The sequence below is a fragment of the Schistocerca nitens genome, chromosome 1, assembly GCF_023898315.1.
Source record: "Schistocerca nitens isolate TAMUIC-IGC-003100 chromosome 1, iqSchNite1.1, whole genome shotgun sequence".
Lineage (NCBI taxonomy): Eukaryota > Metazoa > Arthropoda > Insecta > Orthoptera > Acrididae > Schistocerca > Schistocerca nitens.
The window spans coordinates 9,848,194-9,863,071 of record NC_064614.1 but is presented as its reverse complement, the minus strand read 5'-3'; positions in this window follow the sequence as shown (position 1 = coordinate 9,863,071).

The following is a 14,878-nucleotide window of genomic DNA, read 5'->3' as shown; positions in this document are numbered from 1 at the left end:
TTGTTAACATCGAGAATAGATTTAAGTGTCAGAAAATGTTTTCTTAAAGTATTTGTATGGAGTGTAGCCATGTATGGAAGGGAAACATGGACGATAAATAGTTTAGACAAGAAGAGAATAGAAGCTTCCAAAATGTGGCGCTACAGAAGAATTCTGAAGATTAGACGGGTAGATCACGCAACTAATGGTGAAGTACTGAACAGAAATGGGGAGGAAAGGAATTTGTGGCACAACTTGACTAGAAGAAGGGATCGGTTGGTGGGACATTTTGAGGCATCTGGGGATCGCCAATTTAGTATTAGAGGGCAACGTGGAGGGTAAAGATCGTAGAGGGAGACGAAGAGATGAATACACTAAGCAGATTCAGAAGGATGTAGGTTGCAGTATGTACTTGGAGATGAAGAAGCTTACACAGGATGGAGTAGCATGGAGAGCTGCATCAAACCAATCTCTGAACTGAAGACCAGAACAACAACAACAACAACAATAACAACGACTTTATGTTAATCGAATTTATTCGCCTCAGCTTTGTTGCGTTTTTCCTTCTCGAGGTCATAAATATGAACTGACATCCTGATGCTCTGAGCCTCAAATTTATATATGTCCTGCATCTTAGCGTGTAATTCGATACCGTGAAAGTTATAAAGCCCAGGAACAATATTATCTACATGGTATCTACCAGGATGCTTCCACTGACATTGATTATAAGCGCACAAGCAAACGTAACTGCAGAAAGATGGTTAACACACACAAATGGGCGTAACCAGAGGCCAGAGCAAATTGATGATGACTGTGGAGTGGATAGGTGTTATATCACTATTGTAATCTACAGCATCTTGGGGATGGACCTAGTTAGAATCACCTGCGCTATCTACTTCAAGCAGTTTCTCTAATTGAAGAGAATATTGATTTACATACTAAAAATACAGCCTCCGTGACGAGTAATTTCAAAAAACGCTTTTCTAAAATTCATGAATAATGAAATTTTCAGCAAGACAATGGAGAATTTGAGAAAACATGGCGAAATTCATATTAGGACGAAATGGGATCAGCATTATGGCGTAAGGAAATGTACCGGCAGATCAAATTTGAAGTGGGTCACGATCTCCAATAAGAACTTTGTTGCTGTGGAGCCGGCGAAGATTGCAGTAGAATTCACAAGGTCTGTCTGTGTGGGGATGTGCATATTAGACCTGCCCAAACTTCGCATGTACTGATGTAATAAGTTTGCGGAATCTCATTTCGCAGATCTAAAGTTACTTTATGTGGCTACAGATATCTTTATCTGTTGAGTGAAGAGCTATGACCCATATGAAGTAATGACGTGCAACGCCAACTCCACAGAACAAGGTTATCGGCCCCAAGAAAGACGAGGCGAAAGGATAACCAACTGTGCAGTTTGTCAATCTCAGATCGAAGAGGTATGCATATTGCACACTGAGAAGTGCCACCTAGAGGTGAGAAAAGGGTTAACATTGTGTGGCATCAAACTCTCTCACAACAGAAGACTACTTGCAGTGTCTGTATAGCAGCGTTTGTGGTGCTCCACTGCGGCCACAGCATATGGTGTGGCAATCTAGTAATATAGTAATCAACTGTGAAGGCACGAGGTGTATACTGTGCTGCGATCTAAAGTCAGCCTGTTGCCTCACGACAAGAAGTAGGTCATTTGTGGGGACGGGATTCAAACACACTCATATTCACACTATTCACTTGATTCATTTGACGAGAATGGTGAAACTGAGAGAGAGAGAGAGAGAGAGAGAGAGAGAGAGAGAGAGATAGTGGTTGTGAATAGTAATTATATGTGGAATAGGACGACCCATTTGTCAAAGTGTAAATATTCTTAATTGTGTGCCATGTCTGCTGACAGACTGTAAATACATAACCACACCACTTATGCTGACAAAAATATACACTTTGAAACGTCCCCTTAGAAAAATTTATGAATTACTGTTCTGGTAAAACCCTTACGTTATTTGATTTTCAAACAGCTGAGCAGAACTGAACGTACTTGGACATTTCTCTCTTCACTTATTCTGATCAACACTAAACTGACACACAATATTTTTTAACGCAACGCAATCTGACTTTCGATAACCCCTACAAAAGAATGTCCCTGACTAACAATAACCTATGCCTTTCATGAATCACTTACCTCACAAAAATCTTCGTTACTCGAACTACTGCAAAACAGAGAGCGCCAATACTGCCAGCTAAATAAAAGATTCTAACTACTGAAGGCAAGGCACTATCTACTGATAGGCATAGTTAGCAAATGGAAGCTTTTGATAGAGAACAAACAATGTATTTACCTTAATAATATTCAAAGGTCATCATATATACATCAGTTCATGATATACAGTATTACAAATTTACTCTTTCTGATGGACACACGTCCAGATCGTCCGCTCTCAAAATTCTGCCATCTCTCCACATCCACCACTGCTGGCGACTCACCTCCAACTGCGCAGCGCTACGCGCTGTTCGCATCCAACTGACCAACACTACAATAGCAAATACTCCAACAATGCCAACCAGCCACAGACTGCACACAGCACTGCCAGTGATTTTCATACAGAGCGCTACGTGACGTTACCAACATAAAAACCTAAACAGCTTACTTAAAACTTGTAAATGGAGTAGTTTTTAGGTTTCACCTGCTGCTAACCGTCCAAATCTGATTAGTTTTTAGTGTAGATATACAGTTTCTTCTCCTGCCCTGTACATCAAAACTGGAAATGTTTTTAACCTCAACTGGATGCAACCAGCGCTACTGTTGGGTGTACTATGGATTTTTTTATGTTACACTTATTAGTAATAGTACTAGAGCAAAAAAAGTATCTCTGAATTCAAAGAAGGATATTACAGGAAAATTTCTTAAGAACTAAATTGTATGTATCATATTTTATGAGTGTGTCTAAAAGAGATGTGAAATTCTTTGCAGAACCAAAACTGAAATGTGTCTATCATTTATATACATCTGCATCTAAAAAAAACTGAACAAATGAATTCGTTACCATAAGACTTTGCTGTTGTTATTTACAGAAAACTTATTCCCATTGAGTTTTATATGCATAAAGGGTATGCAAAACACACACGACACTAGTTCTGAACATGGGTGCTATTAAGGAGGTGAAGTTTAGGATGGAGAATAAAAAAATATTTGGAATGGTTGCATTGGGATTTTGCCTGTCATGTTGCACATATTGGGTTATGGGAGCAGGTGGCTCGTGACTGTGTCTGCTTCCAAATACACATAGCAAATATGCATTATATCAGCTGTGCTTGAAGAAAACCAGAGACACAGTATCTGGACAAAGCTGCATACTATCTTACAATACGTGTATCAAAGTGCGAGCAGCATAAAATCACTAAAAGTACCCAATGTGAAAAAAATTCATTTTTTTATCCAACTTACGAGTAATTTTACATTTTCAGAAATTGACGCCACACTGTTTTTTTCATATCCGTAAGTCTCTTGAGCTGATGCAGGGAAGAGCACTCGTCGAGTTATGGGTCTTGAATAGCTGCGTGGTTGTAGCTTCTGTGCATCCATGACATCTCCTCCATGCGTTTAACATAGATTATGCTATCCGTGTAGTTGAATAACTAAATCGATGCCGCCATATCTTTACAGGGTACACCATGATCATCTCAGTTCATTCCGTGGAAGAAACATGTTACCCAAATTGCAGTCCTCCACGTTTTAGCACATTTCACATTCTTGAAAGGCTCCAGCGATGTGATGCTTGCTGAATGTCTCTATTACACTGGCATCTTATGTGAATACAATGTCTTCAAATATGAACTGTCTGCACTCATCATCATAGAAATCATGAATGTCTGGAATAGTGTTCACTCTCTGAGATTTCATTGTGAAATGCTCCAGGTATGACACAACGCCTGTTCATTTACACAGCTCCCCGCACGACACCAGTGAGCGGGCAATAGTTGATCGCACAGTCATGTAAAACTAGAGCATATGCCACAATTCATTCTGGGAAATATACTGAAGGTAAAAATTCAGTTTGTACATGTATGGGTTCTGATTTAATTATCTCATTCTGCTTTGAGCAGTCTGTTACGGTGATCAGTGCCAGCTCCTTGAATTCTCATGGCCTGAATAGACGTCCTTTTTCTTCAGCACCTTCATAGTAAGAAGCACAGAACCTCACACGTATATCAAATGCTAGTCTATATACATTTTCACCGACTGTAACAGTAAATTGTCATACAGACACAATCTCGAATTCAGTTAGTTTCTGGTATTAGTTAATTTGCAGATGTCAAATGTGGTGGGTGTATTTGCTATATTCGCCTCTCCATTCGTCTGAAATGGAGGTATGATGAATGCAACTGTCTTTAACTGAACAGAGGTTTTAATAGTCCACATTTTTCTGGTTGCCGTCAGCAGCACTGAGTATTAAATAAGCTCCCACGAATGGACAGTTAATGGCAGATATGTACCAAGATTCAGAACTTTCAAAAGCTTCAAACACTCCTCGTCCACTGCAGTAATGTGAGGTATTTTCCATATTATTTTATTGATGGTCTCGATCTCATCTTGGCCTCCTTGAATGTATGAGTCGTTAGCTGTCACACTCTGTATCAAAAATAAGTCCCTGTTTAGCATTCATAATAATTTGCCACATGTCCTCAAAGTATACCATAAGCATTTTTAGAGGTATTCAAGCAGTAAATCGCTTGAACTCTTCCACTGTTCTAGCCAGAATTGTCTATGAACTATTCTGCGTTTCCTAAACCTATCAACCGAGCGAGGTGGCGCAGTGGTTAGACACTGGACTCGCATTCGGGAGGACGACGGTTCAATCCCGCGTCCGGCCATCCTGATTTAGGTTTTCCGTGATTTCCCTAAATCACTCCAGGCAAATGCCGGGATGGTTCCTCTAAAAGGGCACGGCCGACTTCCTTCCCCATCCTTCCCTAATCCGATGAGACCGATGACCACGCTGTCTGGTCTCCTTCCCCAAAACCAACCAACCAACCTAAACCTATCAGACCTGAAGGTGATGTTTTAAGTGTTGATGCTATACATACATCATATGTACAGTCTGTCTCAAACCCGTTAAGTTCATATTGTATCTCCTGAAACAGGAATACTAAAGCAATAGGTGTAAGTTTCGAGGTAACTGTTGCAGTACCACACTTTTTCTTAAATTCTCCATTCAGATATATGAACTCTTGCATGGAAGCGTTAAGGCGTCTTGGCACTGGATAACAATCCTAATTTCATTGTTCTTTTTAAATGTGGTTGAAGCTTGATATTTACGCGAAATATATAAATTGCTCATCATGCTCTACTGGGGCAGTTATACTGAGTGACATCACTGCAGGGTTTCAGGCCTTCTGATTTACGAAACTCTTAGTTTGCATATGATATTACCCTACAGTTCTGCTGCAAAGAGCTGTGCAGTGTAAGGTAACTGCACTGGCGGGAGTCTCAGTAATCTTATACCCTCATCCAGCTGAGTGGAAGAATCTGTGAATTGTGTGAGTCAGTCTATCGTTGAGATACACTCAACACAGATTGTACTGACAGGGCACAGATCCACAGTCTGATCAGACTAGTACAATTTACTAGGATCCTTCTTCACAACTTGTCCCTTGGTGAACTCCAGCAGCCGCCTTATTGAACATTTCTGCTTAAAGTCATTCATTACATTCATTGACCGTAATATATATTTCATTGCATTGATGTTTCCATGTAGTTCAATCCCTTTTCAAGACTGTTTTAAAACCTCGCTTAAATTGTCGATATCATATCACCTGCCTTCTACACTCCTGGAAATTGAAATAAGAACACCGTGAATTCATTGTCCCAGGAAGGGGAAACTTTATTGACACATTCCTGGGGTCAGATACATCACATGATCACACTGACAGAACCACAGGCACATAGACACAGGCAACAGAGCATGCACAATGTCGGCACTAGTACAGTGTATATCCACCTTTCGCAGCAATGCAGGCTGCTATTCTCCCATGGAGACGATCGTAGAGATGCTGGATGCAGTCCTGTGGAACGGCTTGCCATGCCATTTCCACCTGGCGCCTCAGTTGGACCAGCGTTCGTGCTGGACGTGCAGACCGCGTGAGACGACGCTTCATCCAGTCCCAAACATGCTCAATGGGGGACAGATCCGGAGATCTTGCTGGCCAGGGTAGTTGACTTACACCTTCTAGAGCACGTTGGGTGGCACGGGATACATGCGGACGTGCATTGTCCTGTTGGAACAGCAAGTTCCCTTGCCGGTCTAGGAATGGTAGAACGATGGGTTCGATGACGGTTTGGATGTACCGTGCACTATTCAGTGTCCCCTCGACGATCACCAGTGGTGTACGGCCAGTGTAGCAGATCGCTCCCGACACCATGATGCCGGGTGTTGGCCCTGTGTGCCTCGGTCGTATGCAGGCCTGATTGTGGCGCTCACCTGCACGGCGCCAAACACGCATACGACCATCATTGGCACCAAGGCAGAAGCGACTCTCATCGCTGAAGACGACACGTCTCCATTCGTCCCTCCATTCACGCCTGTCGCGACACCACTGGAGGCGGGCTGCACGATGTTGGGGCGTGAGCGGAAGACGGCCTAACGGTGTGCGGGACCGTAGCCCAGCTTCATGGAGACGGTTGCGAATGGTCTTCGCCGATACCCCAGGAGCAACAGTGTCCCTAATTTGCTGGGAAGTGGCGGTGCGGTCCCCTACGGCACTGCGTAGGATCCTACGGTCTTGGCGTGCATCCGTGCGTCGCTGCGGTCCGGTCCCAGGTCGACGGGCACGTGCACCTTCCGCCGACCACTGGCGACAACATCGATGTACTGTGGAGACCTCACGCCCCACGTGTTGAGCAATTCGGCGGTACGTCCACCCGGCCTCCCGCATGCCCACTATACGCCCTCGCTCAAAGTCCGTCAACTGCACATACGGTTCACGTCCACGCTGTCGCGGCATGCTACCAGTGTTAAAGACTGCGATGGAGCTCCGTATGCCACGGCAAACTGGCTGACACTGACGGCGGCGGTGCACAAATGCTGCGCAGCTAGCGCCATTCGACGGCCAACACCGCGGTTCCTGGTGTGTCCGCTGTGCCGTGCGTGTGATCATTGCTTGTACAGCCCTCTCGCAGTGTCCGGAGCAAGTATGGTGGGTCTGACACACCGGTGTCAATGTGTTCTTTTTTCCATTTCCAGGAGTGTATTTCCACAATTTCTTTTATACCTTTAATTTACAGATGAAGTTTCTTTTAGCTTCTGCAGTATTTGGTATGTTGTTATATGTCTCCAGCCCAGTTAGTGCAATACTCCAATCTCCAATGCTTACATCGATTCGTTGGAAATAATTTGCACATGATACTGATGATTACTCATTGAAAATCAGAATATACGACATTACATCTGAAACTCTGCTGGTATTGTATCCTTGTAATTCTTCTGAAGGGTCCAGGTCATCAAATGAGCCGAAATAGTAGATGCTATTTGTATTTTTTTAACATACTCCACACTATGAGTTCTACACTACATGCCATTAAAATTGCTACACCAACAAGAAATGCAGATGATAATCGGGTATTCATTGGACAAATATATTACACTAGAACTGACACGTGATTACATTTTCAAACAATTTTGGTGCATAGATCCTGAGAAATCAGTACCCATAACAGCCACCTCTGGCCGTAATAACGGCCTTGATACGCCTGGGCATTGAGTCAAACAGAGCTTGGATGGAGTGAACAGGTACAGCTGCCCAAGCAGCTTCACCACGAGATCACAGTTCATCAAGAGTAGTGACTGGCGTATTACATGATATATCACTCCTTAACTGTGCTAGGTAAATGCCCTTTACATTCAGACAGTCTTGTTTCGAGGCTATAATGAGGTCTTCAGTATCCCTCACCAGCTGTTTTTGGATTCCGGAATACGTTTGACTCAAATAAAATACATCAACACCCATATGGTGACTAAAACAGAAATATATTCGTATTTGATCCTAGTTTTTCACAACATCATCTTCGAATATCAACACAGTGTTTGACTTTACATTCTCCAGTCGAGGGATATCAATGGTTTCACTGAATGTCATGTACGTCACGCCGTCAATACCTTGCAAATCTTCTGCAACAGATGACATTTGGGCTGGAACAGCATTTTTGAAAATATATATTTATGCTCAAAGCGGACTCCATTTCGGTGTATTAGAAGCGACATGAAAACATTTGTCTTGTCAGATTTGGATGCACCCACAATCATCACTCGTATATTATCAGGGAGGAGTATCCAATTCTACTTCTTCTCGTCTTCTATGCCAACAAAGAGCTAGTCACATGCAACAAAGTCCTTGAAATGAGGATACTTCATCCAAGCTGCCGTGATACCAACACATCAGGTACTGATGTGCAATGGGCTTCTATAAAAGTAAACTTGTAACAATTGCATGCGTAGCCGCTACAGTGCAGTCCATAACTAGCACCTTCCACGTTCCAGACCGACGTCTAGGGTTACAAGTGGTGTTCAGGCTGTGCTAACATCTAGCATTGGAAGCAAAAACTGTGTAGAATGGGATCTGTCTATCACGTCAGATGTAATCGAGAGTGTGGCTTAGGTCCACGCGCCTCCCGTGCCATCTTCCGACGATACCAACCTTCGCTGAGAACCTCTGGAGCTGCTTGAAGAAATGAAGTGTTACGTGTGACAACAAGCAGGAACCAAGGCAATACAGATTATGTGGGTGAAGCTTTATAAAGAAGTCGACGAAAATCTGATAGAGGGCAGAACTTAGTCTCAGCAGTCCATCAATGAGAAGGATTTTGAAGAACGATCTCTACTGTACAAGATGCAGGTGATGCAAACCCTCAAGCCTCAAGATTATAATACAAACTTGGTATGAAATTCGTTTTACTGAATGTTGATGCAAAACCACAGATACACTCCTGGAAATGGAAAAAAGAACACATTGACACCGGTGTGTCAGACCCACCATACTTGCTCCGGACACTGCGAGAGGGCTGTACAAGCAATGATCACACGCACGGCACAGCGGACACACCAGGAACCGCGGTGTTGGCCGTCGAATGGCGCTAGCTCCGCAGCATTTGTGCACCGCCGCCGTCAGTGTCAGCCAGTTTGCCGTGGCATACGGAGCTCCATCGCAGTCGTTAACACTGGTAGCATGCCGCGACAGCGTGGACGTGAACCGTATGTGCAGCTGACGGACTTTGAGCGAGGGCGTATAGTGGGCATGCGGGAGGCCGGGTGGACGTACCGCCGAATTGCTCAACACGTGGGGCGTGAGGTCTCCACAGTACATCGATGTTGTCGCCAGTGGTCGGCGGAAGGTGCACGTGCCCGTCGACCTGGGACCGGACCGCAGCGACGCACGGATGCACGCCAAGACCGTAGGATCCTACGCAGTGCCGTAGGGGACCGCACCGCCACTTCCCAGCAAATTAGGGACACTGTTGCTCCTGGGGTATCGGCGAGGACCATTCGCAACCGTCTCCATGAAGCTGGGCTACGGTCCCGCACACCGTTAGGCCGTCTTCCGCTCACGCCCCAACATCGTGCAGCCCACCTCCAGTGGTGTCGCGACAGGCGTGAATGGAGGGACGAATGGAGACGTGTCGTCTTCAGCGATGAGAGTCGCTTCTGCCTTGGTGCCAATGATGGTCGTATGCGTGTTTGGCGCCGTGCAGGTGAGCGCCACAATCAGGACTGCATACGACCGAGGCACACAGGGCCAACACCCGGCATCATGGTGTGGGGAGCGATCTCCTACACTGGCCGTACACCACTGGTGATCGTCGAGGGGACACTGAATAGTGCACGGTACATCCAAACCGTCATCGAACCCATCGTTCTACCATTCCTAGACCGGCAAGGGAACTTGCTGTTCCAACAGGACAATGCACGTCCGCATGTATCCCGTGCCACCCAACGTGCTCTAGAAGGTGTAAGTCAACTACCCTGGCCAGCAAGATCTCCGGATCTGTCCCCCATTGAGCATGTTTGGGACTGGATGAAGCGTCGTCTCACGCGGTCTGCACGTCCAGCACGAACGCTGGTCCAACTGAGGCGCCAGGTGGAAATGGCATGGCAAGCCGTTCCACAGGACTACATCCAGCATCTCTACGATCGTCTCCATGGGAGAATAGTTGCCTGCATTGCTGCGAAAGGTGGATATACACTGTACTAGTGCCGACATTGTGCATGCTCTGTTGCCTGTGTCTATGTGCCTGTGGTTCTGTCAGTGTGATCATGTGATGTATCTGACCCCAGGAATGTGTCAATAAAGTTTCCCCTTCCTGGGACAATGAATTCACGGTGTTCTTATTTCAATATCCAGAAGTGTAGAACTACTGAATCTCTGAGAGCTACTAACTCTGAGATCCTATCTGATACTAAAGTACGAAGTCTTTTACACATATAGTATTCGTTTTAACGAAATGTGTTAGCTATGAAATAACAAACATTGACGAAAAAAGCCACGCACATAGAGATACTAATTCATAGAGCTACTTAGTCTCACAACTGCTACGAAACCCATTTTGAAGAAATAACACACCACTGATTTGTTGAAGAGTAAAATATGTACTTACAAAGCATTTCTTCTTCGTCCAGTTTTATGCATTTGCAGCTGGCACTGCCAGTGGATAAAGAACACTTCATGACTATTTCAGAGAGGTAAGCAATCACAGCTGCAAACTGAGCCAGAATGAAGATCATTGTGGAAGGGGTAAGGTTTTCATAATCTCAAGCTCCTCCCCTATTTTGATGGCAGCCACTGGGATTGCAGGAACTCCGATCAGCTGTCTTTGACAGACAGAAATCTCCAGCTTCTACTGTGTGGTCTCCTTTTTTGGAGCAGGTAGATTGCTAATGGGATAAATTGTCACATTTCAGGCAAAACAGCAAGTTCCCACAGAGGAAGTGATGAAGATGGTGGTTTATGGCAGAGGGATCACAGAGGAAGTTACTGCCTACTTCTTTACTTGTGTGGTCCAGTCTCCCTTGCGAGGGAGGAAACATCTCCATCCTGGAAGGAGCTGGTATCGCCTTTGACGGTGAAATACTTTGTTCTGCTTCAGACAAAGCTACGGTCCCAGTTTCCTTGGTATACAGAGACCGACCGACTTCTAGTGGTTGGCCTGGAAACTTCTTTGAGCATACTTACAAGGGAACCTCCCCATCGTACCCCCCTCAGATTTAGTTATAAGTTGGCACAGTGGATAGGCCTTGAAAAACTGAACGCAGATCAATCGAGAAAACAGGAAGAAGTTGTGTGGAACTATGAAAAAAAAAAAATAAGCGAAATATACAAACTGAGTAGTTCATGTGTATGATAGGCAACATCACGGAGAACGTGCGCTCAGGAGCGCCGTGGTCCCGTGGCTAGCGTGAGCAGCTGTGAAACGAGAGGTCCTTGGTTCAAGTCTTCCCTCGAGTGAAAATTTTACTTTCTTTATTTTCGCAAAGTTATGATCTGTCCGTTCGTTCATTGACGTCTGTGTTGACTGTAATAAGTTTAGTGTCTGTTTTGCAACCGCACCGCAAAACCGTGCGATTAGTAGAGAGGCATTGGAGAGGCACGTCCTTTCGTCTACTATTCGCACGGTTTTGCGGTGCGGTCGCAAAACACAGACACCAAACTTATTACAGTGAACACAGACGTCAATGAACGAACGGACAGATCATAACTTTGCGAAAATAAAGTAAAATTTTCACTCGAGGGAAGACTTGAACCAAGGACCTCTCGTTCCGCAGCTGCTCACGCTAACCACGGGACCACGACGCACTTGAGCTCACACTGTTATTTCCCTTAAAAAAAAAAAACAGATCGTTATCATCCTTGACGTTGAAATTTTTTTTTGTTTCTGACAAAGATACGGGTCTCAGTTTTCCTGGTATACACGAAAACATATCTGGCATCGTCACAGGTGACTTTTTTATCATTAAAGCACCCCCACATGTTACGGAAGATATGCTTATTTCCATCAGTAGTCCAGCCAGGTCACTAAGAGAGATAATTCTCCAACTTTCGATGGCGGAGCTAGCCATCGAAAGTTCGAGAACTGTATTCAAATTGACACGGCTTGAAAACCGAGAAGATTTTATTTAGTCATGTCGCCGTGATAAGCTCCGAGGACATTTACTAAACATCCGTGATAGTGTCTCATACTGCAATTACTATTATTAATTAATATTACAGACTAATTTATGTAGTTTACCAGTTAACAGTAAGGTCGATAGGGGAAGGAGTTGTAAAGCATACATCGCCACTGTTCTCGGTGATATCGACAGAGCAAGCTTGTTCCTTTATTTTTTTTAGTAAAAACTTTGTTTTCGAGTCGTTTGATGTAAGATGAGAGATTTCGTTGCCTTTGCTTGTGTGTGTGTGTGTGTGTGTGTGTGTTTGTTTGTTTTCTATTTCCGATGAAGGTCTTGTTGGCCGAAAGCTTCCTTTCGGATAGTCTTTTTCTGCGACTCATCATCTCCGCTATATGGTGAGCAGCAACTATTTTTTTTTTCGTAATATTGTCGTATTCCATTCTGGATTTTCCATTGTCTGATAAGTCATTTATATTATTCTTGTCACCTCATCTTTATATCTGCCCGTGGTAGCTGAGTGGTCAGCGCGACAGAATGTCATACCTAACAACCCCGGTTCGATTCCCGGCGGGGTCGGAGATTTTCTCCGCTCAGGGACTGGGTGTTGTGTTGTCCTTATCACCATCATTTCATCCCCATCGACACGTAAGTCGCCGAAGTGACGTCAACTCGAAAGACTTGCACCAGTCGAACGGTCTACCCGACAGGGGGATATGGCCACACGACATTTCCATTACCTCATTTGTATGAAGATTTTTGGGAGAACTGAATTTCTGTTTGAGTGGCCACTTCACCCCCACCCCCCCTTCCTACACGGCCCGACGTGACGCCCTACAGTGACAACATTGGCTCTTGAGTGAAAACGTTTGACGACCACCGGCCTACAGTTACGGCGCTGACACGTGAAACAACTTTCCTCCTACGCAAAATAGAGCGCAGGCTGGCATCATTCTGCCACTCACGGATAAGTGAAGGAGCGCAGTGACACTTGGCCAGTTTGCACAGTTCGTCAGTACCCGGTCTCACGGTTCCAGTCAACAGCCAGCGCCAGCCGATGGCTACCATCAGTTGCCGTCATTACAGCCAGCCGCTATTAACGAGTGATCCTCGGACAGTAAATGGCGAGAGCGCGTTTGATATTCAATGTGCAGAGACTGAAGTTTAAACTGTCAGATACAGCAGCCCAAACTCAACTTCTACACATTATCTCTCTTTCAGTGTGTTAGGTTACCTTAGCGTGTAGGACTTGGACTACAGGGCAACACACATTGATCACTCAAAGCTGACTTTTTCATTGTAGACTCTAAGACGAAAAAAGCGAAGCACAAAGAATGAGTTATGCAAATTGGTGACAAACTGGTATTCACACAGGTATCGACGGAAAATGCAAATTATTAACTTTGGCGGCCGATGGATGAATGCGTGACGCTGCAGCGCAATATCATCTCGCAGCGGGCAACGATAGTAAACAGGGGACATGTCAGAGCCATGGCATAAAATATTTGCGGATTTCATTTCGTGTATTCAGATGGACAGTAACTATGCCTTGCAGATAGGCGTGTGAACAGTACATCTACATCTACATACATACTCCGCAACTACAATACGGTGCGTGGCGGAGGGTATCTCGTACCACAACTAGCATCTTCTCTCCCTGTTCCACTCCCGAACAGAACGAGGGAAAAATGACTGCCTATATGCCTCTGTACGAGCCCTACTCTCTCTTACCTTATCTTTGTGGTCTTTCCGCGAAATATAAGTTGGCGGCAGTAAAATTTCACTGCAGTCAGCCACAAATTCTGGTTCTCTAAATTTCCTCAGCAGCGATTCATGAGAAGAACGCCTCTTTTCCTCCAGAGACTCCCATCCGAGTTCCTGAAGCATTTCCCTAACAAATCTAGCAGCCCGCCTCTGAATTGCTTCTATGTCCTCCCTCAATCCGACCTGATAGGGATCCCAAACGCTCGAACAGTACTCAAGAATAGGTCGTATTAGTGTTTTATAAGCGATCTCCTTTACAGATGAACCACATCTTCCCAAAATTCTACCAATGAACCGAAGACGACTATCCGCCTTCCCCACAACTGCCATTACATGCTTGTCCCACTTCATATCGCTCTGCAATGTTACGCCCAAATATTTAATCGACGTGACTGTGTGAAGCGCTACACTACTAATGGAGTATTGAAGCACTACGGGATTCTTTTACCTATTCATCTGCATTAATTTACATTTATCTATATTTAGAGTTAGCTGCCATTCTTTATATCTATCGCAAGTCCTGTCCAAGTCGTCTTGCATCCTTCTACAGTCAATCAACGACGACACCTTCCCGTACACCACAGCATCATCAGCAAACAGCCGCACATTGCTGTGCACCCTATCCACCCTATATATACCCAGATGTCAGGATCCGAGAGAGGACGTGTAGTTGGACTCAAAGTAGCCGGTTGGAGTAATCGGTGAAACGCTCCACGTTTGAATAGGAGCGATGTCATTATCCCACGATGTTTCCAGGAATGGATGAACCGTGGAAGAACACAGCGTTCAGAAGGAAGACAGAAAGTGAGCATCGAGCAATCGTCAGAGGCATTTAGGGCCTTGAATTCATATATACCGTCGATTCGAGATGCAACGTCCTTCAGCGACCACAAACACCATTAATAGGTGGGGCACAGAAAGGGGGCTGAGCTCACAGTATTCCGACTACCATAGAATGAGCCGATTGGCCGGCGAAGACGTGTCTG